Source organism: Equus asinus, chromosome 3, assembly GCF_041296235.1.
Source record: "Equus asinus isolate D_3611 breed Donkey chromosome 3, EquAss-T2T_v2, whole genome shotgun sequence".
In the NCBI taxonomy this organism is placed as follows: domain Eukaryota; kingdom Metazoa; phylum Chordata; class Mammalia; order Perissodactyla; family Equidae; genus Equus; species Equus asinus.
This window is the reverse complement of record NC_091792.1, coordinates 14,896,993-14,922,217: the sequence shown is the minus strand read 5'-3', so window position 1 is coordinate 14,922,217 and position 25,225 is coordinate 14,896,993. Positions and strand designations below refer to the sequence as shown.

At 41.3% G+C, this 25,225-nt stretch overlaps 1 long non-coding RNA gene across 1 annotated transcript; it reads left to right on the top strand.

Annotated features, from left to right (window-relative positions):
- Nucleotides 1-7,890: 7,890 nt before the first annotated feature.
- Nucleotides 7,891-22,639, top strand: LOC139044768 (uncharacterized). Its single transcript, XR_011501875.1, has 3 exons — nt 7,891-8,027; nt 18,208-18,328; nt 20,503-22,639. It is a non-coding gene; the product is annotated as an uncharacterized lncRNA (long non-coding RNA).
- The last annotated feature ends 2,586 nt before the right edge of the window (nt 22,640-25,225 follow it).

Here is a 25,225-nt window from a genome sequence, read left to right as displayed (position 1 = left end):
ATTAAAACATTAAAGCATTAAACATTAAACATTAAAAGAGGAAGAGCATGTGATGTTACAATCCCACAAACAGCACATGAAAGACCTATAGATCTATTTTCTCTTTTCAGTAAGTCCAATATGTTTGTCATCCCAGCATAAATAGAAACATTAGGGGAAGTATCTGAAGACATGGGCCCAGCTAAAACTTGAGGTGAAATTCAACAAGGACAAGGAACACTGAGCTATTGGTATTTGCCATGTGGATTCCAAAGAATTCATCAATAAATCTCTTTTTCTCTGCAGTGGTGGAGAATGCTATTATGCACAGCAACATTAAATTATCAATTGGATTTATCAGAGGCAGTGTGTAAATATGTAAAAATATTCCACCCAAGGAAAAGCACAGAAAACTAATGAGTTGCTGGGTTGAAAGAGTTTTTCATTTTCCTAAATAAGAGTCAGTGTCCTCAGTGTGGAATACCAATAGTAGAGTACATGACTATCCTTGAAGCAGGTAAACAGAGATTTACATTGTTGACTCCATTTTGATTTTCTGAGAAATAAATGTTGATAATGAGGAAATGTTTATGCAACAGGAAGAAAGTGATATAAATACTAAATGTATCATACTTTCTTTCCTGCCTGGAGAAACTCTACATGTTTCCAAAACTCAATTCCATAGTTATAACGGTTTAGGAAATACTGGCTTTTCAATAATTTATCTCCAGTATCCAATTCACACAGTGTTCATGTCTCAGAGCTTATCTGTGGAGCTCTGGAAAGAAGGACCTTGCTACAACTTTAACCAAAAAGGATGATCCTAGATCTTCTGGTGGCAACATCATTGGAACTGTGAGTTACTTAGAAAAAAGCCAAGATACAAACTGAGGTGCCAAGACGACCTCACAATCAGGCCTCTTTCCCAGGAATGTACAGAAGGTTTATATGTTTGAGTGTGTCTGTGTGTTGGTGCCACTCACATAAACAGTAATCTTTACTATACATATTAAAGATCTTGCTCTTATTATCTTTAAGCTAAATCAGGGTATATATAGGTCATTGATTCAGTCTTTGATGCATATCCAGTAAAACAAAAGGTTATTGGGAACTAAAACCAGATGCCTCCCCCACTTGGAGACCAACCCACTCTATAACTGGCCTGTAGAGTTTGTTCTGTAAGATGGTTCTTTTGGACATTTGTCAGCCATCTTCCCCCTGGTTAGCAAGCTGTGATAAAATCCTTTCTCTCCTACCACCTTGTCTCTCAACTATTGGCATGTCTTCTGGTGGGCAGACAATCCTCCTTGGGTGGTAATGTGTGTATCATTTCTCTGTAATCACACAAACTAGTAGGGGGAGCAGAGAACACTGACAGTAATAATGACATAAAACTTCTTCACTCTGCCTTCTCCTTCCCTTTACCCTCCATTACCCTACCCTCTTGCCATAAACTTCCCACTCTGCCTGGGAAGACAATTAAAGTTTTACAGTGAGTCCTGTTAAAATCATTTCTGTGCACCACTTTCCTTCTAGCTGCAGAAAGGTCACTGCACCACATACGCCGCTTCTCCCTCTCTATCTCTTTGCCTGTCTCCCCTGCATTCACTGGGACTGTTGGAAGCTTTTCCTCCATACCAATCATTTGTTTTTCAGCCTTGTCTCTACTGTGTGCTGCAGTTCCTACTTTGTTTTTTACCTTTTAAAATTGCTTTATTTTTTAATTTTTTGCAATGTATTTGAAGGCATCACATCACTATTGAGAACTTTGTGTCCCTGTAGGGGAGGAAGAACTATTCCTCTACCGTTTAGGTTCTTGTGGCTGATCTAGGAATTAAATTGATGTGAAACAGAATAACAGGTGACAAGAGATTTTCACCTGTTGAGGTATATGGGGTAATGTTCACTTTCAAAACTAATTCGGCTTGAACTAAAGAAGGCTGACTCACGGTCTATCAAACTAACATTGAACATCTGCTTTATCCATTAAAGTAGAGAATGTACTCTCTTAGGATAAGAATATATATGACTATATTGAAAACCATGCTTCTCTCAAGAGCTTTCTAGTGCCTTCCCAGGTTATAATCCTCACTCTGGCTCAAATAAAACTCACCTTATTCTCTTATCCATAGAATGGTTATTGGTTATTTTGCATTAACAGGAGAAAATCAAACAAATTTAATAACCTGTTTACATGAGAGAAACCTGTGAAAACTGAGTAACTGGCAAAAATGGCAGAAGTCACTACTACCTTAAATACCATCTTCAGCTAAGGACAAAGGAGGATGTTGAGGGTGGTGGTTTGGGACTTCAAAGAAGAGGAAGGCAATTTACGTGGAGAAGGAAAAGCAAATATTTGATAAACAAATGTTGACCATGCCTTGCAGAGACAGTGAGAGATGGAGAGGACTTTGTTTAAAAGGTTCCACCCTGTCTATCATACATAGTTTATATTATACTACAGTTATGGTATTATCTCCTTCCTGGAGCAGGTCTTCTATCTTAAATTCTTTTAGGCAGTTAGGGGGAAGGTCAGCATGTCTTTCAGAGTCTTTTGTTCTTAAAGATAATCAAGCCAAAGAGAGTTCTGATCCCCCACAACCCCCAAATGTTTATTTTGAAAAAATTTCACATCCATAGAAAAATTGAACAAATAGTAAAATGAACACTCATTTATCCTTCAACCTGATTTACCCATTGTTAACATTTTGCCACATTCCATTTATCTCTCAGGACACTTCATACCTAAATTCTTCAGTAAATATCTCCTATGCATACGTACATTCTGTTACATAATCACAATGGCATTATTACACCCAAGAAATTTAACATTAATAATATTTTTATCTAATATACCTTCCAACACTCAATTTTCTCCAATTGTCCCCCAATTGGGCCTTCTACTTGTTTTTGGTTTTGTTATGTTTTTGCTTTTGTTTTTGATCCAGAACCCAAAGTTCACATATTGTATTTGGGTATCATAACTCTTTAATCTTCTTCAATACAGAAGAGTTCCCACACCTTTTATTTTGTTTTTAATAATTGACATTTGGGAAAGTTTGTTTCATTGTAGGTTATCACATAATCTGGATTTATATGATTGTTTCCTCATAGTTAGAGTCAGGTTAAACATTCTGGCAAGAGCGTAGCATAAGTAAAGTTGTGTCTTTCTCAGTACAACACAACAAGAGGCAAAAAATATCAACTATTCCATTAATGAAGAGGTAAAATTCAATCACTCGGTTATGCTAGTGTCTACCAGATCGCTCCATTATAAAATTACATCTCTTTTTCCCTTTTTGTAATGAATAAGTAGTCTGTGGTGTGGTATTTGAAAACTGTGAATATCCTGTTCCCCAATAATTTCCTACCTGTTAGTTTTAGCATCCATTAATGATTCCCACACATATTAATCAGTAGTTGCAAAATGGTGATTTGCCTACTTATCATTTCCATTGTATCTATTATCTTGTATTCCTTTGTAGACAAGAGCTTTCTCTTTATTCTCTCCCCATCTCCTATTTTTTAAAAAGAAGACTATTAACTTGCAATTGTCTTTTTCTTCAATGTGTTATAATTCATTAACATGATTATTCAATTTGTTCAACTTGTTTCAAGTTTGGTCAGTGGGAACTCCTTCAAGCTGGCTCCTGTGACCTTTTGAGCACTTGTTTGCTTTTTTGGTATGAAAATACGTTCCAGGCTCACCTTGTACTTTTTCTGCCCCAGATCTGGAATCAACCATTTCCCCAAGGAGCCCTGCTTTCTTTTAATGGAGATTGGTATTTTAAACACCAAGATCTGGGAACTAGATGTGCTCCTTGCTACTGGAGTTTTATTGCTTCTAGGTCATTTCAGTGGTTAGTAATAAGAAATAAACATATCACACTGATACTTGTGCCCACCATACCAGTACTTGGGTGGGCAATGAAAAAGACTGGCTGACATCGACTGGCCAAATCATTTTGTTTACTTGGGTGTCTCTCATGGTGGGTGCTCTCTGGTGAGCATTAAGATGTGATATAAGAATCTTCATATCTTGTGTTCACATCCACAGCTCCATCTGCATGCCTCTATCCCAGATCTCCTTGCCACTGATCTTCTTGGCAAAGCCATTGCCCATGAGGCTTCTACCTGTTAAGACAAGTTCCCTTCATTACTGTGGAGGCCACCTCTGAATGAGGCTATAGTGCAGCAGCCTTCCATCTCAGCTTGCATCCACATATGGAGCTAACCCATCCATAAATAAAAATCAGACTTTTCCCTCCTCCTTCATCTGAGAAAGGGCCACTGGTGGGTGGTGGGTGTCATGGAAGTCTGGGTTACCCGCACATGCAGCTTGCTTTTTGCTCTCTGGCCCTGATTGTGTTCAATCCTGAATGTGCCACTTCTATCTTATGAGAGATTGTTGCTGGCCTGCTTAGTCTTATGAATTTGTGAGTTCTCATGGGAGGAAATTCCAGATGTATGGTCACTTGGTTTCCCATAGTCAGGTGTTCCGTCTCTATCAGGCCCAAGTAGAATGTCAGGCACATAATTTTGTGCTACAGATGCCATGGCCTTGCTCTAGAATCCTACGGGCCCTCGTTTGTGATTTTCTTCCTGGATCTTGCTACAAACACCACACAGTATCCTTTTCTACCACTGATATCCTCACACCGTAGGTTCTTGCAGGTCATATGGACCCAGTGGCAGAACTGCTTGCATAGCAACTTGGACCTGCTGCAGAGTCCTTTCTTGCTCTGGTCTTCATTCAAAGCTGGCAGCCATTCATCACCCTTTATATGGGCTAGAGGAGTATTGCCTCCAGAACCCAAAGCCAATCAGATAATGTACTTCCTTTTGCACAGAAGAAGGTATAAGAGGCAACAATTTGTGTTTTACTTTCAAGGGGATATACCAACACAACCATGACCACGGAATCTTCTCTAGCAAAGATATCACATCTGGCATGATGGCTGTGATCAGTTGGTTGAGGGTTTGGTAGTTTGTGGTTGTTCTCCTGGATTTATCCAGTTTCTTCAGGGGCCAGACTGGTGAATTAAATGGATAGGGACCACCACTGCTGCATCCTTTAGAATCCCAAGAGCAGTACTAATTTCTGCTGCCCTTGAGAAGCAATACTGTGTTTTCTGTCTATTATCTTGGCAGAGGAGTAGTAGTCTAGAGGCTTCCACTTAGTCTTCTCTACTCTTATCCACAGACCAAGAAGCCAGTGTGAGTGTTATGCCAACAGCCAAGTATATTAACCTCAATTCAGGGACTGGGGAAATGACCAGTGAGTGTGAACATGGATTTAGAGAACCCAATGTAAGCCTGGTGTTGACCAGGATTCTATTACCTGGCTGTAATATTTCCCATTCTAACAGGGGACATGATGCTTTAGCACTCCAGATGCCAATGTCACCTAGACACTGGATCTATCAGTTCTTGAATGTCTGGATATTTCCTTTTCCTCAGTGCATAGTTACTCATACAAATGGCCGTAAGTGTCTTTAGGGAAGGCCTGGGGAAATTATCACCATGTTTGCTTGCCATGATGTTGCAAGGTCCTTCCACCCAGGATCCCAGCCACCTCATTAGTCAATGAGTTTGGCATCTGAAAGCTGGCTTGGGTGCAGAACTGGGCAAAGAATCATACCACTCACCCTCTTGGTCGTCTATCATTCATGGCTTCTGCTGGTATAAGCTAAATAGTTCCCATGTTAGCTACCCAGCTACTTTATCCCGGGGGATGCTGTATAATATTAATAATCTCTGAAACTTTTTTTGTGTCAGACCCCCTTGGTGTCCACTCTTTCTGGTCATTACAATAATTGCTATCCCCTGGCTTCTGGCTCTTAAGTGCCATCTCCTGACTTCTATTATTTTGAGGTCTTATCATCCTCATTTCTATCAGTGAGACAAGTTTTCTAACAGCCTCTCCTCCATCAGCCCTGACTGATACAGGAGGATCTCTCCTTAAAATTTTTAATGACGCTCATGCCCCTCTCACCAGCACATTCTCACAGCCTTGGTAAATGGCAAGTCCTCTGAGCCTCCCTGTGGATTAAACTTCAATTAATCCATCATCTGCTCTCATTAATTTTAACTACTCTGTGTCAGAAGTAGCATCAAAATTTGTCATGTAACCCATTTTAATGTCTACATTTAAAACTTTAGAAATCTGAGACATGCCTTTTATGAAATAAAATGTGAAAAAATATTTTGCTATCATGTAAGGAATAATTAGCCATATTGCAAAATCTATAGATCGATGAAGGTATGATTACTTATTTTAACTTCATCTGACAGTATCCTTTTCCAATAACATTTTACAGCTTCAAAACCCTTTGGAACAGAGTATATAAAGACACAACAGAAATCTACTAAGCACTACTTCATTACTCTAAAATAATTCATCATAATTAACACACAATTTAAATAATTAACTTACCCGTGCTCTGCTTCAGTCTCTTCTAGAACATTTTATGTTGGAGATGAAATGATATGCTCCATAGAGAAAACTACTGAAGACAAATTTAAGTTCAAGAGAAGAAAGACAAAAGAAAAGGCACAATGTAATAATTAGTGTGGAATTGCCCAATGTCCTTTGTGCTTCTTAGTTGTCTTTCAAAAGTGAGGTTGAAAGGAGGTTTGAGAATCCTTTCTGATTTTTAGTATTTGTTCTGAATTGTCTGGAATTTTATTTGTTTTCTCGCTCATGCTGGCATAAGGTTGATGGCTATAAGTTTCTTGTCATTGTCCCCACAGGATCCTTTTCTTTATCAGCTCTTGGCAGATTGTGACCATTTAAGGAAAGACTTCTTTACTGGTTTATCAACCTTATTTTCATAGCTTCTTATTTGCCGGTGTCAAAAGTATTACATACATTTAAAAAAAGTGCACTCATCCATGCCAGGCAATTGTAAGTAGAATTGTATTTTAAGTGATATGGCCTCCCTGAGGAACATAGTCATCTACTGAGTACTCTCATCATCACAGTATATCCACATAAGCCTGCTCACTTCCCTGAGCTTTTTAATCCTTCTTCTACCATCTACCACAGCAACTCTGGTATTTCAGTTTTGCTCAGCGTGGGCCATGATGTGGGCATTATGTGGGCAGGTTTTTTCTATGCCTCTAGGAGTGTTTTAGGAGAAAGTTCACACCCTCTCCTGGGGTCCTTGTAAGACTATGAAATACTGTACCTTGGTAGAGTGTTCCCAAGTCGGTAAACTCTTCCCTTGATCAGCACCCTCAGAATCCAATCAATGCATGTTCTCCACGCTCCCAATACCTGCTAGCATGGTCTTGCAGCCCCTTTGGGATATGTTTCCTTTCCTCCCTTACCAGGCCCAGCCCATTCATAGATGTGTTATTTTATGATTCAACCCTAATTATAGGTCTACAGGCTAGAAGGGGAGGTGGGGGCAGATTCTGAGGGAGTACTTCATGGCTTTATGGAGAAGAGGTGTCTGTGATCATCTTCCCAGCATGGCTGGGGGGCTAGATTTTAATAGGGAGGGATGGGACATTGCTACAGGCTCAGAAGGTTCAGGGGCATCTGGGGAGTCAAAATCTTCAGAAGATGTCTCCAGCCTAGAGTCAAATGCCCAGATTTTCTCCACCAGAGTCCTAACCTTAGCATAACCAACCATGGTTGGACATTAACTTTCTTCGAAATTCAGCCACTCAGACTATTTGAACTTGATCCCCAACTTTCTCTGCTCTCTGGCTAAAGGAGATGAGTTTATTTGTGTGTAAACAAAGAGGCCTTTTGGCTTCCAGAAACCTTTTTAATTGTCTGTTAACGGGCCCTCAGCTCTTCACTATTTATCTGCAGGGCATCAGTGAAGCTTGACAATACCACCCACTCTGTCATCCGTAGAGCTACCATTTCCTCCGTGCTTCTCAGACAGGAGACACAGAGTACCCGTTAGTGCATTTCCTTTCCCTGGTACCCTCTTCCAGCTCATCACCAGCGAACAATTGGACCACCGTCTTGTGCTAGGGGCTGCTGTGCTCCACCTGCCACCAGTGAAGGGGTCCTCATTACCAGCCAGGTGGTGAGTAATCCAGCTCTTGGCGGCCACTACTGCAGGCTGGGTTCTGCAGAAACAGACGCTGAGATGGAGTTAGCTGCAAGGTGTTTATTAGAGAGTGATGCCTGTGAAGACAAGGGAACGGAAACAGGATTTAGGAAAAGGGAGAAGATGAACTTGATGCAGGCCTAGCAAAGCCTTAGCCAACCTGGTGGGGAGCTCTGCAACGCTGGCTGGCAGAGTTGTCCAGCATGGGCCTTTATGTCTCCGCCTCGTGCAGTCACAGGATGTGCTTGCCCCAGGAAGGGTGTGACTTTGCATCAGGCAGTTCTTTTGCAGTTGTGGCAGACCCTGAAGGAGCTGGCAGCTGGAGGCTGTCTGCTGTCTGCACTCCCCACAGCCAGGTAACCCAGGCTCCCTTACAGAGGATCTGGGTGGCACATTTCAGTATCTACCGCATTGTTTTAATTTTATGTTTGGGATTATTTAAAATATTTACATAGTTTAAAAGTGAAAACCATGTAAAAAGCTATACTCAAGGAAGCCTCATTCCCATCTTGATCCCTTCCACTCCACAGGAAACTGTTTCGTGGAAAAACTCAGATTTTTTTCCTTCTCATGTAGGGAAAAATCCAGTTCTTCCCTACTGTGTTTCTCTTCCCTGTGTCTCTCCTTTACTACTCACACAGGACATTTCACTGCTGACAATTCTTGTCACCAAATAGTGGCGGTTTTACCCCACACCAAGCAATTCTCTGTGACACCAGCTGGGTGTCCTACCATTCAACTAAAATCTGACACTATCTATCTAGAGGTGGCATCAGATTTCACAAGGGCTCAGTCCCACAAGATTGCCCCCCAACTTCAGATGCCAATCGCAAGTCCAGGTTGTCATCTGTACTTCTGACCAACTGGCTACAAATCAGAGTTCCCATAACCCCCTCCTTGGGTTTGATTAACCTGCTAGATTGGCTCACAGAATTCAGAGAAACATTTTATGTATGTTTACTGGTTAATTATAAAAGGATATGATAAAGGATACAGATGAACATCCAGATGGAAGAGAATCTGGGTCAAGGTATGCGGGAAGGGATGCAGAGCTTCCATGCCCCCTCCAGGCACACCACCCTCCCAGCACCTCCACGTGTTCACCAACCTGGAAGCTCTCTGAACTTGTGGGATTTTGTGGAGGCTTCATCACGTAGACATGATTAATCATTAACTTCAGCCCTTCTCCCGCCTCAAGAATGGGGATGGGGCTGAAAATTCTAAGCTTCTAATCCTGGCTTGGTCTTTCTGGTGACCAGCCCCCATCCGGGAACCATCCAGGAGCCCATCCAGAGTCACCTCATTAGAACAAAAGACACTCTTATCACCCAGGAAATACAAGGGTTTCAGGAGCCCTGTGCCAGGAACTGGGGCAGAGACCAAGATACATATTTTCTATTATCTCACAGAAACCACTTCCTTAGTCCTGGCTTTTTTTTTGCAAAAATAAGTAAATACACACACATTCTTATTTCCCTTTCCTTCTTATTTAAGAATTGGCGTACTATCTATATTCATTTACTCCTTGCTTCTCACTTAACAAAATATCTTAGAAATCATTCCATATCAGTACATAGAAATCTTTTTTTTAAGTAACTGCGTAGAATTCTACTGTGTGCGTGTACTAGAGATTACTAACCAATCTCCCATGAATAGCATTTAGGTTGCTTCCAATATTTTACTATTACAAAAAATGCTGCAAAGAATACCTTTCGTGTTTTTCATATTCATGGAGGTACATCTTCAGGGTAAATTCCTTAAACTGGGAATCCTTGATCAAGTGATTAATGCATATGGAGTTTTGTTAGACATTATCAGATCCCCTCCATAGGGGTTATTCCCCTTTACCCTACCCGCAGAGACATTTGAGAGTGCTTGTTTTCACACAGCCTCACTGACAAAATGGGGGGTCAATCTTTAGAATATTTGCCAAGCTGATAGGCAAGAAACCTAATTTAATTTTCAGATTTAAAAAAGTTCTATTTCTTTGTTCATTTATCCTCTTGCTTGTCATCTCTTTTGTGGATTTGTGTGTGTGTGGGGGGAGTCTACTAGGCCTAAGGTAATCTGGCCACTCCCTATCTCTGTCCTCATTGCATATCAACCTCCCACCAATCCATCCCCCTACTCCACTTTCATTGTGCTCCCTAACACTGGCCTTCTTTCCGTTACTCAAACTCCCTATCAGTCAGCATTCTCCAGAGAAACAGAATCAATATGATAGATCTTGGCAGCAGGTGTTGCAGGCTGGGTTCTTCAGAAGCAGATGCTGAAATGGAGTGTGTGGGTATGTATATTTATATATGTAAAGGGCTCTCTCTCTCTGTTAGTCCATATACGTTTTAAGGAATTGGCTCATGCAATTGTGGAGCTGACAAGTCTGAAATCCATAGGGTTGAATTCCAGAGGCTGGAAACTCAAGCAGGAGTTAATGCTGTAGTCTTGGGTCAGAATCTCTCCTTCTCTGGGAAACCTGCTTTTGTTCTGAAGGCCTTACAACTGATTGGATGAGGCCCACCCACATTACCCAGGGTAAACTGTATTTAAGTCAAGTGATTGCAGATGTTAATCACATCTACCAAATACCTTCACAGCAACACCTAGACCAGTCAGTGATTAAATAACTGGTACTACCACCTAGCCAAGCTGACACATAAAACTAACAGCACACCCTCCAGACTTGTTCTTGTAGCCCTGTTTTCTCAGGCCAAAACCTCTGCTCTCTGATCCAGAATGAATGGCTTCTTTTTATCATTCAGGTCTGTTTTAAAATTATTTGTCCAATGAATGAAGCAGCAAATCCCCCAATTCAGACCTTTTTAGTGCTCCGGAAAATGGCAAGCCGTGGCACCAGTTCTGGCCTCTGCAGGGGTCCAATGGTGGCAGTGGTGTGTTGGGGCTAAACTCATGAGGTCTTTTCTTGGACTTACTAGACCTCTGACTCAGCCTCCCATCCTCTGTGCTTAGCATTACTCCTGGGGCGTGGGGACAGGGTTTGGAATCTGACTGTGCCTCATCATATCGGGATCTTCTTTCCTGGAAAGCCAATGTGTTCCAGAAGGCTATTTCCCTCTCTGTGTTTGCTTGCTGCTGGGTGAATTTGGGGCTGGTATGAAATGAGAGCACAGACTGCGTTTTGTGTCACTGCTGCAGCCCCAGAACCTAGGACGATATCTGTTGCATCACTGGTGATGAATATTTGCTGCCTGGCTCTTAGACTAATTTTTTATTCATTTCATTAGCTATCAGAAGAGGAGATTCTGTGATCCCCCTTTGTTCTACTACTTTAACCCTATATGACTTCTGTCATCAGAAAGTGTCATTTTTAAGTCTTAGTAACAACTAGTAATAACTAGAATCACTTTTGATACTAATGCTAAAAGTATTTTCAAACTCTCATTTTATCAGAAATGAACTCTATGACAGTGCATAAAATATTAATTTGCACACAACCCTCACAACACCCAGAAGATGTGCTGTATTGTGTAGTTAAGGCACAGGCTTTGGAGTCAGACTGACTAATCCTTACTTTGCCTTCTGTCAGCCTCGTGACTTTGGACACGTTACTAATCTCTCTAGGGCTTGGCATCACGGTCTGTACGATGGTGAGTGACAATACCTAACCCACAGAGTTATTGTAATGATTAAAGAATTACATACAGTGCTTTGCACAGAGCAGGGGATCCTCACCTTTTTGTGTATGTGCCATGGGTCCTCTGACAGTCTGAGTTTGTAAACTGCTGCTCAGAATATGTTTTGAAAAACATAGCATAAAATACCTAGAATTTCAAAGGAAATAAATTATATTAAACATAGCAATCAAATATATTTAAAAAAATAAAATTATAAATACATGCTTCTTTATCAGCACATCAAATAGCAAGATTTAGTGGCAGGTCAAATAACTACTGTGATTTTTTTTATTACGGTAAAATATACATTCTACTGTAATTTTGAAGTAGTAATGAGTACACATTATTTTGAGCTATCTACAGCAAATGTAATATGATATGAAAGTATCCGTGATTTCTATTGGAAACAAAGTCACATATACAGTTGATACTTCTGTGGCATCCTGCCTGCATTGATAGAAGGAATTAGTAAATTTCAGTCAGAGTATAAAAAAAGACGTAATTTTTTTCCCACCCGAGTTTATGAACCCCAGATTAAGAATCCCAGTCTGTAGAAGCGATTATTATTATGACTTTATGCTTCACATTTCAGAGCCCCTCACCACTATTATTTTTGAAAAAATCTGCGAAGTGCCTAATTGTACCCAGTACTTTGCATGACTGTTTATTGTGACAGTTACATAGACTAATTCCCTGCTTTCCTGGAATTTAGAATCTAAGACAGTTGGATGTGGACATAGAGAGAGCAGAATAAGGGCATTAAACCAACACATGATGCAGTAAGTTGCTACTCCAAGGACAAGTGCATTTTAAGAGGATGGAGTAAGAGAAGTGCACGTTTGGGTTGTAGGGGAGAGGTTCTCATTCAGATTGGGCTGAGCTGAGGGAGCAGTTAGGGATGAGAAGAAGGCAGTGGGATTTATCTAAGAGCAGAGCAATTTCCTTCCTCTGCCAAAATGGCTGACTGATGTTGGTAGATAGGACTGAGGAGAATGCAAAAGGAGCAATCACCCACAGCCCTTCCTTAACATACCTGGCTGTCTAAGATTCTCTTTGATTTGCAGTCTTGCCATTTGAAAAGAGAATGGGACCCCCAGGGTGCTGTCCTCTGAACTCAATTTCCATACATGAGTGCCCTCCCTCAAGGTAGCATCGGAATTCCAATGATCTCCCTTCACATCTTTTCTCTGCAGAAGATGCCTCTCCTCCTTCCTAGAAGCCATAGTGACTCATTCACTGAGTGCCTCCTACAAGCCTGGAACTGTTCTAGGCAATGGGGATTCAGCAGTGAACGACCAAACACACCTGGATAACGGGTCATAGGTGTAAGGTAGGCATTAAGGAGGTAGCAGAATGGAGAAAAATGGCAAACAAGGGAAAATAAAAAAGATAGTGTACCATTCAACAGATGAGTGAACACCAGTGTTACGTTGTTAAGCAAAGAGTACTCGCTATCCCTGTCTCCCAGGCTAAGTCCTGGTAAACGTGCTAAAATCTGTGGTGCTGGTCTCAAGCGGATCCAAACTTTAGGTGATTCAGACCCGCACCAAGTATGGCTATTCCCATCTTTGCCTGGCTGCTAAGTGCTGAGAATCCTGATATAGTGCTGACAGTTGGCTGGTTTGTACTAGTACAGTGAAGGATTGTTAAAAATATTGAAGTTTGTGGGTAAAAGTCAGTAAGTAGCTAATGTCCCAAGCTGCCTGCATGCCCTCTACCCTTGCCTGGGACTCCCCTGGAACTCTCAGGATCTCCCCACAGTCCAACAACCAAATGATTAACACCTGATTTGGCAGGCATGTTAGAGGCCCCTGCTTCTGTGTTAAGGCTGAGATCTCTTCTAACTGATGAAGACGTATGCCTTCTCAGTTATGAAATTTATTTCACATCACCTCAACCTAAAATTATCTGCCAGTGGAGGCCACAAGGAAAAGGACAGGCTAAAGTCCAAAGATGTGTTGAAAGGATGGCAGCGCCACTGCGAACTTTCTCCTAGTCTGGAGAAAAAGTGTCCAGAGGGCCTCAGGAGTTAGTGGGTCTCATCTTTTCAAAGCTACAAATTTAGCTCACAAGTAGCTGGCCAGTATGAGACATTAGATAATTGGCACGCCAAGGACATATTTGTAATTACCTAATTGCCTTTCTTCTTGTTAACCTTAATGGACACTGCGGGCAGCGGTGGGGAAGCTCACCTACAGGCTGAGTCGAGCGCATGGCCTGATTTCATCCTTGCCCTCCACCCCCTCCAGGAGGCCTGGTTATTCAGCCCAGAAAGGATTCTCCAATGGTGCACAGCAAGTATAACTTCTTCAGACTAGTTTCACTGCTTTCTTTCTCTTTATTTTAAAAAGTTATTTTGGGGCCGGCCTGGTGGTGCAGCGGTTAAGTTCGCATGTTCTGCTTCAGCCGCCCAGGGTTCCCAGTTTGGATCCCGGGTGCAGACCTATGCACTGCTTGTCAAGCCATACTGTGACAGGTGTCCCACATATAAAGTAGAGGAAGATGGGAAAGGATGTTAGCTCAGGACCAGTCTTCCTCAGCAAAAAGAGGAGGATTGGCGGCAGATGTTAGCTCAAGGCTAATCTTCCTCAAGAAAAAAAACATTATTTTACTTTAATAATTTAATTTTTATTTATTTATTTATTTTTGAGGAAGATTAGCCCATCTTCCTCTACTTTATATGTGGGATGCCTGCCACAGCATGGCTTGACAAGTGGTGCATAGGTCCGCACCTGGGATCTGAACTGGGAACCCCTGGCCACCAAGGCAGAACGTTAGAACTTAACCGCTGTGCCACCGGGCCGGCCCCTAATTTTTATTTCCAAAGATTTATAGACATGGCTTTAAAAATCAAGTTGGACAATAGCAGACGCACTCTCCTCATCCTGGATTCCTTCTCCCCAGGGCAGCCAATTTCATCTCTTAGCTATACTATCTGGTGCTTATGTTCACATTTCTAAGTAATATACATATTCAGCTATTACCTGAGTTTTTAGTTTTAGACGTTATCTGTGAGCTTCCTATCGTGGAAGATGAAGATTAGTTCTCTTATATCTCTGCCCCCATCCCTTCTTCTCCCCACATCCTTCTAATATAGTTATATCACCATTTTAAAAAGGTGATACCATTTTATTATGGAGAATTTTGAACATACCTACAAAAAGGATATTATATTATGAACCCTCATGTGCCCATCACCCAAGCCCAAGAACCATTAACCTATGGCTAGTCCTGCCCTATCCACACCCCACCCACTTCCCCCACCATCTCATACCATTTTGAAGCAAATTCCAGAATCTAGTTTTATCACAATTTCTTATTAGATCAATATTCAGTGTTTGCATTATTATAAATGTGTTACTTATTTTTGAACTATATAGTAGACTACGATTACATTTCATTTCTTGTATTATTTTATATCTTACCTGGAGTTGATAACTCATTTTTCACTTGCTTTGTTGTTTACGTATCTATCACTGATTTATCCCCCAAATATCTCCATATATATATATATATATATATGCATATGTATATATATTTCCCATTTTTTAGAGTCCTCACTCCTGGAGACGTCCATCCTCCTAGCCACTGGGAGCTCAGCTATGTCCTGGGCTCATCTCTGACATTTGTCCTAGGAATTCCTCACAGTCCTCTCTTACACTGGATACATTGTTTCCTGGTTCCTGTGCCTTTCTCTTTCTTGGTTTATTTCCTTGTTTGGTGTAGTACATGCCCTAGTAGTTTCATGAAAGGGGTATAAAAAGTGAAGATTTTTTGAGATCTTATATGTCTGAAAATTTCCATTTTAACTTCATGCTTAATGTTTTCAATTGCGGAGTGTCCCTCAATTTGAAATTTCTCCCACCCAACCTTAACATAATAAGATTTCCAAATGCAAAGAAGCTGTATTCCATGAGAATACACATTATGTTCACATTGTTCATTTAACTGAAGGTTTATTTCCAATATTGAAAGATAAAAATTTTAAATCATTTGAGCTGATTCATGTATTCCCCATGGTATTCTGATAATCAGTATATATTCAAATACACGCAGAATAAATTTCATTTTCCCCACCCCACGTTGGCTCCATGCTTCTCCACTCCCTCATCCCAACGTTCTAGACAACTGGGCGAAGTGCCCCTGTTCCTCCGTAGCGCCCACTACGGCCTCTGTAGTGGGTATTTTCTGTTTTGGCTGACCAGCTTCCTAACATCATTCATGTTTGAGAGGAATCCAAACGTGGGTGGGAAACAGCCTAATTTCTTTTTACAAAAGCTGTAGGAGGGGCAGGTCTTTCTCTCTTCACTGCCCTGGCAGCTGGAGCATGGACATCTGACCTAAAAGAGGCCACTTAGATGCTTCTGCCTGGAACTTTGGATCTTAAAGAACTGACTTGAAGGCAGAGAGTCAGTAAGAGAATTTCAGGTGGCTGCAGTAGAGTCTAGAAGCCAGTGTCATGGATAGAAAGTGACCAGAGGTAAGAGTGCCAGAGGCGAAGTCCCAAGCAGCCAGGACTGAACGACTGAGGCTGATCCTGGCTTTGCCTTATCACCTTATCACTGGGATCTGTCCCGCCCTTGTTTTCCAGCCTTCTCATCAACTCTCTGAGCACCTCTTACACCGTTCAACGATTCCCTTCTACTGTTTAAATTAATTGGAGTTGATTTCTGATGCAATGAAAAACCATGAGAAGTACATCATCTAATTTCAGAGCTTCTCTCAATCCCCAAAAGATGTAGTCTGATTCAACAATTAGGAAGAATAAGCGAACCCAAGAAGCGATTCTGACTATATGATTTCTTGACCAGAGTTTTATCACACTGGTTTAGAAGTAATGTAACAAAACTCTTCTCCAAGGTGGGCTACAAATGATGTCTGGGACATTCTGTAATCCATCCAGGGGCAAGCTGAGCTGGGAACAGAGTAGAAAGGGATTCTTCATTGTGCCTGGCATAGTGCAAAGCAGCTCCCACCTCTGGAGAAAAAGGAAAATGGAAGTCATAAAATTAATGTGGATTTCTTTTTCTAATCGTGGTAATAGTTTGTTAAAAAACAACAAAACAAACCTTGGATTGAAGGGATTTTTATAAATTGAAATGATTTATGGGAAACTATATCAGATACTGTTGGTTGGGCTACCTACATCTAACCCCTTTCCCTTCCTTGATTGATATATTTTGGATATTGTGGCAGACTCACGGTTGTCTGCTGTCTTCTTCCATATGAATAGAATTTATCAGTGCCTTGGCCACCCAGAGTGAAGACTGCATCTCCCTCGTGTGGACATATGATTAAGTTCTGGCCAGTTGGATGTAAACAAAGAGTCATTTAGCAGCTTCTGAGCATTTAAAGGACATCTAGCATGCCGTTCACCCTATCTTCTTTATTCCTTTTTTCAGTCTGCAGCCTGGAATGTGGAGGCAGTGGCTGCTATCTTGGGTGAGGAGGATACGGGTCACACTCTATAAATAGCAGAGAGGCGAGGTGAAAGGAGCAGGGCCACTGCTGTGATAGATTGGCTTGCAAAAATGGCCCCAACTATTCCCCTCCCTGAATCCATGATTCTTGCAGTGTGATTTTGCAGCTCATCAAGAGGTGGAGTGTATTTTCTCACACCTTGCATCTGGGCTGCCTTGTGACTTGCTCTTGTCAATAGAATGCAGCAGAAGTGACCATGTGCCAGTTTCATGCTTAGATCTCAAAGACCCATGCATACTTCTACTTTCCATCTTGGACTCCTGCTTTCACCACGAGCACAAGCTCTGGCTAGCTTGCTGGAGGATGAGAGACTATGTGGAGGAGAATTGAGGGGTCCCAGCTGACAGCCTGCCAAACTCTAGAAGCAGAGTTACCTAGCCATAACACAGCTGCATGTAAACAGAGGAAGGAGCCCAGGTGAGACCAGCCTAAATTGCCACATGCAGCCTCATAAACTAAGTAAACGGTTGTTTTAGACCATTAAGTTTTGAGGCGGTTTGTTATGCAGTACTAGGAAGCTTTGCATATTTCTGCTTACTCTCCTGGACCCTTGCCTCTGTGGTGGAAACAAGCCTGGATTAGTCTACTTCCGGTTGACAGACAATGTGGAACAGATCTTACTTGTCCCGGTTGTGGTCTGAGACATATCAGGAAACCCATCCACCACCAGTAAATCTGACCTGTGGCTGACTCACCCACTGACAGCAGACGTACAAGTAAGTCCAGCTGAAGCAAGCCCAAAGTGAAGATGCTCCGCTGATGCTCATAGTCATAAGCTAAATAAATGTTTATTGTTTTAAGACATTGGGTGGCAGTAGATAACTTGTAGATAGCCCAGAACTGCTTACCTCTGAATTTTTGTGTGGGTGATTTTCTTTCTTATTTAAGCCTCGATTATTTTGGATCTCTGCTATTCACAATCAAATCTATTCTTTTTTGGCACCTGAGCTAACAACAGTTGCCAATCTTCTTTTTTTTTTCTTTCTGCTTTTTCTACTCAGTACATAGTTGTATATTCTAATTGTGGGTCCTTCTTGTTGTAGCACGTGGGATGCCACCTCAATGTGGCCTGATGAGCAGTGCCATGTCTGTGCCCAGGATCCAAAGCAGCAAAACCCTGGACCACCGAAGCGGAGTGTGCGAACTTAACCACTCGGCCACAGGGTCGGCCCCTCTTCTTCTTTTTTTTTTAATCGAGTTCATAATAGTTTACATCAATGTGAGATTTCAGTTGTACATTATTTCTTGACTGTCACCACATAAGTGCTCCCCTTCACCCCCTGTGCCAACCCCCCACCTCCCTTCCCCTGGTAACCACTGAACTGTTTTCTTTGTCCATGTGTTTGTTTATGTTCCACATATGAGTGAAATCATCTGATGTTTGTCTTTCTCAGTCTGGCTTATTTCACTTAGCATAATTCCCTCCAAGTCCTTCCAAGTTGTTGCAAATGGGATGAATTTGTCTTTTTTATGGCTGAGTAGTATTCCATTGTATATATATACACCACATCTTCTTTAGGCAATCATCAGTTGATGGGCACTTGGATTGTTTCCATGTCTTGGCTATCGTGAATAGTGCTGCAATGAACATAGGGGGTGCATATGCTATTTTGGATTTTTGATTTTAGGTTGTTTGGGTAGATACCCAGTAGTGGGCTAGCTGGGTCATATGGTAGTTCTATTTTTAGTTTTTTGAGGAATCTCCATACTGTTTTCCATAGTGGCTGCACCAATTTGCATTCCCGCCAGCAGAGTATGAGGGTTCCCTTTTCTCCACACCCTCTCCAACATTTGTTGTTTTTAGTCTTGGTGATTATAGCCATTCTAACAGGCGTAAGGTGGTATCTTAGTGTAGTTTTGATTTGCAAAACCTATTCTTAACTGATTTAGTTGTCCATCTTTCCTTCATAAATCTCAGAATGAAATCCTGATTGGTCTAAATTAACCATTGGTTATATTTGCCTTGCCAGTGACTGGCTTAATAGTAGTCATGTGACCCCGTTCCTGAAGAAAAAGAACTCAGGAGGCTCCTGCAACATGTTTCCTTCTCTTAGGAAGAGATGCATGGGAAGAGATGGCCACCTTATCTATCAGACTTTAACGTATCTGCACAGAATGCTTGGCACTTGGTAGCCATCTTACAACCACGAGGGGAGCTGGCCTCCAAGCAAAAGCTGACGTTCTGCGGACAGTAGAATGGGAAGAACTGGGTCTTTGGTGATGTGATCAAGCCTCTTGATAACTTCCTCTAACTCTGGACTGCTTGCTATGAGAGTACACACACACATCTCTATTGCTTGAGCAAGTTGAAATGTTTTCTATTAATTCCAGCTGAAAGCCTCCTAAGTGACATAAAAATTCTCTGCTTACTTAATACTGTATCAGCTGGAGAAGGTCTTTAAGTCAATGAACAACATGTGCAGTCACTGCCTTCCAGGACTTTACAATCTCGAGATCATGATTACAAAACAGATTGAGTGTAATAAACTTCTCATTAGCTACCCAATTAGGAAAAGTTATTCCTTCATTATCAAAAGGGAGTTGTGGGTCACTGTCAGAGAGATTTACCTAATATGATTTCTTTTTAAATGCCTTTTTCCCCCCAGAAGAACGTGATCCTTGTGTAAAATAATCCCTTTTTGGCATACAGAATATTAAATGATGATTATAGGCTTATACTTTTATTTTCACTCTTTGGTCAAGTCAGAGTAATCTTGCCCTGAGATACCGGGGTAGGTTTACATTTGAAAACCAATATGGTGGTGATGTAATATGATTAATCACTCATATGTGTAAAAAGTCACAAGTTACTTTGAGTTTTGCTAAAACACTAGTCTAGAAGTAAATATCTTATTTTAGATTGAGGACTGAATCTGGATTACTTCTCTTCCTCACCCCGTTTTATGTAATTGAATGATTTTGGAATGGACGTGGTAACTCTGTCCATATAGTTCTTGGGGGTTGACAGAAGCAGGACGACCTTTGGTTGTACTGAGAGGAATTTCTGGGCACTGTGAAGTGGGGCAAGGCCTGGCAAAACTTACTTCGGGATTCAAACTTTAACCTTACGCCACAGATTCACTCTCTTGACCCCAGAGACTTGTCTGTGGTAGTTACTCTCTACACATGAGGCATTGGAGCTCTCTGTGGTTTTTCAAGTTGTTTTTCATAGACATACTTTTTCCTCCAGTGTTTTTTTCATAGCTGTTCACATGCTGTGTCCATGGTGTACATCACAACAGGAACTGTTGCTTCAATTCCTCACAGTTTGAAGTATTTTTATGTTGTTAGTTCCCTGCGGTGATTTGTTTCTAATTCTCATGAATATCCACTTTCAGGTTCATCTTTTGAAGCTCTCACGGTACGCCACCAAAGATGGAGTGAGACATGGGGGCGAGTGGGCCTCGGACTTGTGCACATCACCCAGGAACAGCACTGCCGACCAGTGGAGGCGGCTTTCACCAAAGACGCAGACTCATAGAATCAAGGAACGCCAGCACTAGGGGAGCTCACAGGCTAAGTTTGGTTCTGTGTGTTCCATAGACTAAGTGGGACCTAATATCCCATGAAATCACAGAAAAGATCAATAGTGCATCACTACGACAACTTAATGTGGAGCACATGCTAAATGCTAGACCCTGAGAAGATGGTAGGACAGGATTTTCTTTTCCCTTCTCCTTGAGTCCTTATTCCCTACCACCCACTCCTAAATAGGGGAAGAGCTTAGGGTAAGGCAGAATAAGGAGACTGAGGCTCTACTGGCAAAACAATGAATCAAAGCTCTGTCATGAGAGTATTTCAATATTAAGAAGAGGAAGGTTTGTTTGTCTTGACAATGCTTCACTCTGAAGAATCTGAAGGACGTAAATGTTTCTGCACTGATTCATAGCTGGAATTTCCTTGGCCTCCCTAGAATGGATCCACAAATGACTCCACGACAAAGCTGCGTTCCCTGGGGGAAGATGAAAACAACAAGTGATACTATTTAATATGGAGATTGGCTCTGGCACTCTAATTTCATCTGCCTTCAGAAGGTCACATGTCAGGTCTGGTACAGGATGTATCTTGAGGAGAAGGTAAGGTTATTTGGGTGTACAGGGACGTGACAACTTGGTGTTTACACTGTTTCCAGCATGTGCAGAGTTCAGTTTACATGTGCCTAAAAGAATGGATTTCTAGATTGTATCATCTAGCTTGAACTAGTCTTCATAAAATGGACAAGTGGCCTCAAACATATTCCTGCAATGAAACCTCAGATCAAAGATAGAAACAATACAGTAACCCCAAGTAAGTGAAAAGAAAATGGTGGAGATAAACATTTTACTCATAGCATAAGCTTTATTGGGCCACTTTAAGAGGTTAAAATAACTACATTTAATCATACCTGACTGTAGCATTTACTTAAAAAAATTTTTTTAATTCATCTGTGCCAAAGAAAAGGTCATGTTTGAAAAAAAAGAGTGAGAAAAGAACTCCGTTTGCAAAGAGAGAACATTTTGAAAACAGATAGGAAGAAATGATGCCCTTGTTATAGTATTATCTTTATAACCAAAAATGACTTAACTGTGTCTCCTATTAAAAAATCTTATAACTGCCTACTTGAAAAACTTGAACACGGAATTTTCTAAATGAAGATTCAATGTTTTTCCAAATGAAGAGTTTCAAATGAGTTTTGTACCCACTTGTTAAAAACATAAAAATCCAACACCTGGGAAGTGATCAGGGGGACTGTCTTGGACCCACACAGAGCTTGGACAAAGCCAGAGGGAAGCAGTTCGATAGTTCCTACTTGTTTACTACTCAAAAGTTGTTGAGCACATAAAAATTGCACAACAGAACAACTGGGTTCAGAGCAATAAATTTATAAGTCCAATGCTGAGTTAGAACAATAATTGAATTTATTCTAAAATGATATAGCTTATGGAATGGAAGTCTCTTGGCTCTGCCCTCTTGCTCATACCTTGAAGGATGATGACACATCATCAGAACTGAGATTGTTCTCCTGATCCAAGAGGTTGCTGCCTGTCGCTGAACTCTTTGTCTTTTGCATGCATTATGAACACTTCTTTTGAAAATGGAAATGCTCTCTTTTTCAATCTTGCCTTTACTATTGGTCTCATTTAGGCAACATTACAATTCTGAAAACTTAGAAATTAGCCAAATCTAATTTTTATTTCCATCTGTGTTGAAGCCACCCAAGAGGACATTATCTTCACAGGAATCGTCTAAGGAAGTGCCATTTATTTAAATATTTTGTTCACAGAAATTTATGTTCTTAGGTTTTCAATTAGCAACTGTGATGGTTCATTTTATGTGTCAGCTTGAATGGGCCGTGGAGTGCCCAGATACTTGGTAAGACATTTCTGGGTGTTTCTGTGAGAGTGTTTCTGGATGAGAGTAACATCTGAATCAGTAGACAGAGTAACGCAGATTGCCTCCCCAACGTGAATGGGCCTCATTCAATCTGTTGAAAGCAAAAATAGAATGAAAAACTGAGTAAGAAAGAACTCTCTCTCTGCCTGACTGTCTTCAGGCTGGAACATCAGTCTTCTCCTGCCTTTGGACTCAGACTGGAACTTACACCATTGGCTCTCCTGTGTCTCCAGATTGCTGACTGTAGATCTTGGATTTCTAAGTCTCCGTAATCACATGAGCCAATTCCTATAGCAAAGCTCTTTTATCTACCTACATACCTACATACCTACCTATCTATCTACCTACATATCTCCTATCGGTTCTATTTCTCTGGAGAATCCAGACTAATACAGCAACTTTCAAAGTAGAGACATCTAATAGGTATTATCTATAATACAAGCAACAGGACACTTGGGTACATACTAGAGGTGATAAGTTAATGAAGATGACCTGATGATTTATTTTATCTTGGATAGCCAAGAGAAAAAAGTTTTGACTCCTTGGTTTTCTTGTTTGGCCTCCAAGATGACCTTTGATATCTCATATAAAATCTCAGTGAGGGGCCGGCCCCGTGGCCAAATGGTTAAGTTCTCCCACTCTGCTTCAGCGACCCAGGGTTTTGCCAGTTTGAATCCTGGTCGTGGACATGGCACCACTCATCAAGCCATGCTGAGGTGGCCTCCCACATGCCACAACTAGAAAGACCCACAACTAAAAATACACAACTGTGTACTGGGGGCTTTGGGAGAAAAAGGAAAAATTTTAAAATCTTAAAAAAAAATCTTAGTGAACCTGCTTTCCTTCATTCAACAAATACATCTAGAATGCCTAGTATGTTCCAGGCAATGCTCTAGGCACTGGTATATACGTTGGCTGGAATTTTCAGGGGCACATAAGTAGGAAAAATTTTTTTGAGGTTAATCCTAAATCAAGGATGAGCAAGAGGCCATATGGAAGAACAAAGGGGAACGGATGGATGGAGGCTGTGACCAACATCCTCGATTACCTCTCCCTTCATTTCTCTACACAGCCCTTGCTGATCCCTAACTTTCTACCAAGAGTCCTGTAATTATACTATTTGGTGTTATTAAAAATTCAATTTATCCAACCTCAGCTGGGTCCTGAATGTCCCAGGAAATCTTTTTATTCACCTGTTAGGAAATGGCTTCTCTTATTAACATAGAGCACAAAGCCATCCAAAATTTGATCAGGGAAGCATTAAGAATGAGATCCTTGTTTCTTCCCCGAAGTTCCTGCATCCCCAGTAGTGTTTTCTTCCTTTAATGCCTTTTGCCATCACATGAGATGGTCCAGCATCAAAAACAGACAGAATCAATTACAAAATTGAAACAGGGCTAGGACTAGGGTAAGGCAAGTGGGGCACTCCCCTCAGGTACAATATTTAAGAAGGTGCCAAAACCTCAGTAATCAACATAAATATTTTAATGCAATATTAAAAAAAGACTAGTGCAAAGGATCCACGATGAACAAAGTGTCAAAAAGTTAAATAAAGACAGGATCCTACCCTGCGCTTACACGATCTTGCCTCACTCACCTCACCCTAATTTCAGCCCTATTGGAAATCCTTTGGAATGACTTTGAAAAGGACAGACTTTTAATCTTAAACTTTCCAGGGAAGCAGCAAAGACCTTTACTGAACCCTAAATTCTCTCATCCTAATGTAACACCACTCTCACTCCTATTAAATTAGCACAACTGTTTAGGCACCTTTGCATGGCTTCCTGCCTTCCTGACTTCCAGCCTATTCAAATTTGGTGACGAAAGGTCCTCAGAGTTGCTATAAGGTGATTTACCTGGATATTGTCCAGGTTCTACTTCTCTCACTTTGATCCAGAAGTTCTACCTTCCACACCCCCTGAGTCCATCCATTTAGGTTCCATTTCCAACTCTATGTCACAACAGATTGGGGATCTATGAGTCTTCCCAGGCTAAGGTTTTCAGCTTGGCCCATCTTTGGAGCTTTGGCTGGGAACTCTTTCAGGTGATTTTCTCTCCCTCAGGGAATTGGTCTTGCAAAATACATATTCATCACACACTCACTTGGCAGCCAAGGAAACGTGACACTCAAATCCTCTGATGCAGAGCAAAATTGAGCTGCCTTCCCTGTGGATCGTCCTGCTCCATGCTTCCTGTGGGCTGCTCCCAGCCAATGACTGACAGTGGCAGGAGTATTAAAGCCAGCTCATTCTTGCAAGATGGGAAACTCCCTTATCAGGGACTTTGGCTCGAGGATTTCCCACTGGCGTGGCCAAACTTCTCACAACTGCACTGAAGTCTGAGACTCTTCCTACCTAATCCTCCTTCCTTCCCTTTCTCCTTCACAGAGGTCAGACCTGCATCACAGTCTGAGGCTCTCCCAAATTTGGGACTTGCTCCCGTCTATCTTTCACAGGCATTTCCTCCCAATAAATCTCTTGCACATCTAATCCTGACTTGACATCTGCTTTTTGAAGGAGCCTAACACACTCAGAATATACCCATTCATTTATGTTCCTCTATTCTGATCTATAAAGGATTTGAGGTGTTAACATGCTCAAGCATCATTAACATGGTACATACACAATCAGATTTTCATATATACCATAATGCTGCCACATTATGTTTAGGCATATTTCACTCCCTGTG